Here is a 6,000-nt window from a genome sequence, read left to right as displayed (position 1 = left end):
ATTTTCCAGCTAGGTCTTATCTTCAGAGAAGCACAGTAGCTATAGGTATTTAATATGTAATCTCCAAAAACCAGTCTCTTAACTATATGTATTCATGTGATATATATCCATATGTATGAGAACATAATAGGAGAGAATAAAATTAAAAACAGGAAGGAATGACAAAAGCTTCATTTTTTAGTAATCTTTCAGTTTTGAGATAGTGTTGGCTAAGTCACTAAATGACCCACACTGGCCTCAGCCTCCAGGGTGCTAGGATTTCAAGAGTGTAGCACCAGATCCAGCTCAAAGACTTTATTTCTAAAAACTGTTTTCAGGCCTTTGTCTCAGGGAAATTTCAAAATTGCTGCATGAGATCAAGGCTAGATGCAGGACTCTAAGATCAATGCATGTTTGTTTTTCAAAAAGGAAGACAGAACTAGCTAATCCCTCCCTGGGGACCAACTCGAGGTCCATTCAACCTTTGAAGAACACTTCGCAGGGCTTTGAGTCTGCTGTCCTTGAGTCTGCACTTGTGTGACGGCTTCTTATACTCTGAATTCATGACGATGAGGTCTGCAGCCCAGCAGTTTATTTTTCTTCTTTTTTTAAAATACAATTTCTGTATTGAACCAAGGGCTTTCGAATGGAGCTATATGTTTAGCCGTTTTCTAAAATTTAATTTTTGAGAAACAGTCTTGCTAAGTCTCTAAATTTTCCAGGCTGGATTTCTACTTTCTATCCTCCTGCCTCAGCCTCTCAGAGTCCTGGAACAACAAATGTGCACCACTGCTCCTGACTGCAGCCTGGTTTTGAAAGCCCATCCTCAACCAGAAGAGGAGTGGGCACTGATTCGAAGGTTTCTGATTCCTTCCCAGGAATTTCCTTTCCCTTTCCTTTTCTCTGTCCTTTTCTCCCTTTCCTGTCCGTGTCCGTGTCCCTCTCTCTTTCCCTTACTTTCTTTTATTTTTTCGAGACAAGGTCTCATTATGTAACCCAGGCTGGCCTCAAACTCATAGCAATCCTCCTACCTTGGCCTCCAGAGTGCTGGGATCACCACACCAGCTGTCTATATTCTTCCTAACAGTGACCTTATCAGTGTGATTTTCCTGCACAAGAACTTTGTCCACATCACAACAGGACAGCTTGGATTTACATATTTCAGCTTCAGAATATTCATCCTGCACACCCTTCCTCTTTCCAAGCCTTTCTAGGGTGGCCTCACAGCAGATCAGAAGAAAAGGTGTGGTAGGCCATCTTCTCTCCACAAAGCATTCAAGGCCCTCAAAAGGAGGAGCCCTTGGCTTCCTGTCCTGAGCTGAGATACAGAGCTGGCGATCTCAGCTCTTGCAGATGTGAGCTGGGATGTGCTGGGTACTCGGTTTGTGGTGGGTCAGGAGGCACTGAGGAGCCAGAGTCCACTGAAGTGCAATTCCTGCCTGTTCCTCTCTGGTGGACATGGGAGGTCCAGAGGCCTACTCCCCCTGTGGTGAAGGTGATCGTGGGGGAGTTGGGCCCTGCTCTCTCCAGGTCCTGGTGGCCCTGGCTTTCCCCCAGAGAAAGTTGAACAGGTTTCTGATTCCACAGGCACTCAGAGAGTGAAAACTAACTCGACTCACATCATCTCCCCCAGAACTCCAGCTTCATCTTGCTCTGTCATCCTTCCACTTGGCCAGCCTGCTGGCCACCAGAGCGAATGTCCCTGCTCCTGCGCATCCCCTCAGCTGTCTCTGCCACGTGCTGCCTTCCCATGAGGACTCCTCCGCCCTAGCCAAGCCTCCTCTGCCTGCAGGGTGGGTGCCTACTTTAGCTCCCGGCCTCCCATTCTCTTTGGGCGTGGGTGAGTTTACAGCATTTTAGTGTGTTTTTGTTTGTTGAGAAATAATAATTTTGCTTCACTCAGACAATAGAGGCATTTGAAAAGGTTGTCAATTCGGTCATAATGTTTGAAAGGCGTATTAGGAACAGTTCTAGCTCCAGGCAGGAAAACATGTTTTGACAGTTCAGAACTGACTCAGACCTGCACAGGGGAACATACCAAGCCTCTACTCTTAGAAACGATTTACCTCTTGGTGGGAGAATGTGGAAAGATAGTATGCGTTCTTTCCTTTTCACTTTTGCTCCTAGAGAATGAAAAACTACAACTTTAAGATCCTGTAATAAATAATTAACTTCAAACTATATGCAGCAATTTTGTCATACTCCAAACGGATGCATTCAGTAAATCTGATTATGCCTTTCGGTTAAATGTGGAATTTAAATTCATGGCAAGGTAAACATGGATTTTACTGATTGCTGAATCGTAAGGAAAGGTGTGCAGGGGCCAAGAACATGCGATTCAGAGTCAAGACAAGGATTTCACTCCTGCCTTTGCTACTGACTAAGCCTGTCCCTCCGGGGAAACTCATTTATCCTCCCTGGGTCTTAGCGATTTTAGCTGAGAACATTGCTATCTGCCTCAGAGACGTGTGAAGATTTAATGACATAATATATGTGGATTTTGCACACCGTAAAATATGATAAAAATGTTAGCAAGTATTTACCTTTGCTCTTTCAAAAGCAGAAATATACTGCGGTTTAAAAATCCATAAATTGAGTTTGCTGTCTCTCCAGTCTTCAATGCATTATAAAATAAAGTGTCATGCTATTTTGCCTTTGTTAACTATGGAATGAAAGCATTTAGAGCTTATGTCAGCTGATGATGTTATTATAAACATCTGTGTTTGGGGATTATGAACTCAGAGAACATCAGAACTGGAGAAATCTTGCAGCTAACTTGATCCAGCTAACTTTCCCTTGATCTTTATGAGGTGAGGCCCGGGGAGGAAGTAACGTTTGCTTGTGTCACCTGCTTCCTGTAGATGACACAGGGCGCCAAATCACACTCTGAGCACTTCCACCTCTCTACTCCCAAGCCCACCCTTCAACCCAAGAGGCAAACAGCTGATTGTGTAAGGGTGACCAACATAGGATGAGCCTTTAAATTAAAAAAAATTATTACAATAAGTGATCCATTGCCACTAATCCCCTCAAATTACTCCCCCTCCTCCTTGACACTTTTTCAAGTCATTCTGGAAATCCTCTTTTGATTCCAGGTGACTTCTGGCTCTTCCCTAGGGTCAAAATGACCGGAAAAGGAAAATGTTTTCAATTAATTTGCACATCAAGACTGCCAGGACAGCTCAACTACAGACCCTCAGGAAAGAGGACTCCAGAGCTGCTGCAGAAAGGATGGGATGCTGAAAGAGAAAGGAAATAGGTTGAGAGGGATTAATGGTAATATGTCTTTTACTGTAAGTTTGGAAATTGGTACCTCTTGTACTTTTTGGATACTACCACCTGTCAACATAACTGCCTATATTTCATGGTTACACAGTTTTTTGGTTTTTACTGGGGCAGAGCTTTGTACCATGGAAGAAATATCCCTTTTTTCAACCAGCTATGGATGTTGGGTAAGACTGTAACTCCATTTACTTGCTGAAATCCAGGACTCTCGGCAGTGCTTTTCTCTAAGGCTGAAGTGCAGTGGTTTATCTAAGGCTTGAGATCTGGTGTATGAGAGTGATAGCTTCCACTACTTGTCTTTTAATTAAGGTTTTCAACTTCCTCCAAGTCTCCTTCGAAGGAGTGATATGCCATTAGGCAAAGGGAAATTTCTTTTTTTCATTTTCCCTTTGTTTTTGTACTTGAAAGTGAAAATGTGAGATATTCACCGAGATAATGGAAGGGAGGACCTTAGGTTTTTCCTTCTCAAGTTCTTCATCAGCCACGCATCAGGACAATTTCTACAAAGGTCAGAGGGACAGGAAAGTGGGTCCCAGAGCATAAGCTCCCTAGAGACCTTCCAGCAATCAGAGAAGCCTTTGATTTTCTGCTTCTGATGGGGAGAAATTTTGCAGTGGCCTGTAAGGCACTTTAGAAAGCAGGTGAGCTCCCTAAGTGCTTGCTGACAGTCCTTTGATAACAGAGACACAGTTGTAATTGTACTGGGAAAGGTCCCAGAAAGAGACTAACTGAAGAAAGTCCCGAAACATACTGTTCTCATGGCTAATGTGTCCACTCACAAATTCTTCCAAACGACTAATGGCCCTCACTTGTGTCTGCCTCTCTCCATTTTAATCCTGACAGGAGGGAAGGAACTGTCTTAGAGCCAGATGCAGCCACTCAAGCAGTGTGATTGCTCTTATCTCAGGAAAAGACAGAATTGCTGTGAAAAGCATGTCCAGCACTTGGGAGTTTGGGACCTGGGTCTGACTCTGAGTTCTCATTCTTTCCGACAGTAAGATCTTACCGTGGACCTTTAATTTATCATCTTGAAGTGTCATTTTCTTTGCCTCTCATCATTCACTTTGGGGTAATAGAATAAGGCCTTTACCGTCAGAAAGATTGGGGTTCAAATCCCGCCTATAGTCCATACTGTTGGAGTTTTGGAGCAGGTAATACAAAACTAACAAGTCATTACTTCTCTACAAAGAGACCTCACTGCATTAGTGTGTAGGAGGTAAGTCAGGCCATGTGAGTCATACAAGTCACACCAAATCCATGCATCACTTACTCCTAATGTTTCTGTCTACTGCATAGGTATATAACAGACTGATATAAGTTGTGAATGGAAGATGGAGCAAAACACTAAGAAGAGGGTAATATTTTTTATGAGCTAGAGCAAACAAAATATTTTATATTTAGTGTAACAAGTTGCTATATCAGAGGGTTCTCCTGGGGATGACAAGATTTTAATTTTCTTTCTTTAGTTACATAAGTACTACACCAGAGGAATGAATCATGTTGAAATTCCCAAGGTTACCTTTTTAAAATGGTGAATTTTCATATCATTTTTGGTGGTGGTTTCCTTTATGAAACTGGGTGGAGAATGAGTATCTTCTATGGTCCAGGAACAAGGGTTAATAAACTTGCTTGTTAGAAATTTAGAAAATTTCAAAAGGTAGTCCACTTTTTTGGAGATTTGGTGCCTTGGAAGGCATTGACCGTGGCAACTCTAGATTTTTGCTTTGACTTTTATGGGCTTCTTTCATGGTGGAACATGGATGCTGAAATTGCTAAGAGCTTCAAACTGGGATGTAACATTTAGGAAAGTGATTTTACTTTTCCAGAATGATCCTAGGGTCCAGTAGTCAGATATGTCATTAGTAAGTGGACAAAGAACACTCAGCAGGTTGTGATTAAAGAAGCAGTGTGATAGTGGGTGTCTATAAGAATAACAGATCAGCTGCAGTTCAGCTTATTCCATACTTGCAGTCCAAGCGGGATTCTGAGTCAATCTTGACAGGGGATTTTGGACAAATAAATTCACGGGGACAAGTACGGATGTTTCAAGAAAATTTTTCAAATTCCTGCTACATGGAGAAATAAGGTTTTAGTAACTAATGGAGAAAAATAAAAGGGTTATATTTTCATACTGATTATATTAGACAGCAAACTTTCTTTTATGTTTTTGTTTTCAATGACCTATTTTATTTCCAAGATATTTATTACCTTCTATCCAAACTCTGGTAACTTTTGTCTTGCATGTGAATAGTATGACCTTAATCCTGCCACATCAATTTAATGAGATTAAGAAATGCCTTGCAAGATTAATAAAGCATATTTCTGAATGTGTCTGGGTGGTCATGGAGAGTGACCTTGGGGCCTGTGTCTGGTTCCTGTCCTCTGCTCTGCTTCCTGGTCACCATGAACTGAGCAGTTTTGCTCCCCCACCCACTTCCACCTTGATATTTCCACCTTGGAGCCACTGATCATGGACTGAATTTCCTGAAACCACAAGCAAATTAAACCCTTCCTCTTCTAACTCGTGGATGTTGAGTAGTGTGTCTCAAGGACAATAAATCTGAGCAATACAGACAGGATACCTTATGCACTGACTGACAGAGGAGGCCATACGCATCGAGTGTTCCTCTAGAGCAGCAACAGAACTGCCTAGAAAGGAGACAGGTGTTGACTTTGAAGACTGTATCCATGAGGTAGTTTCTGTGATAAAAAACAGAAATCAAGACCAAAGTCATT

This window comes from Chinchilla lanigera, unplaced genomic scaffold (genome assembly GCF_000276665.1).
Source record: "Chinchilla lanigera isolate Chin_1 unplaced genomic scaffold, ChiLan1.0 scaffold00086, whole genome shotgun sequence".
In the NCBI taxonomy this organism is placed as follows: domain Eukaryota; kingdom Metazoa; phylum Chordata; class Mammalia; order Rodentia; family Chinchillidae; genus Chinchilla; species Chinchilla lanigera.
Note: the sequence above shows the minus strand (reverse complement) of the source record.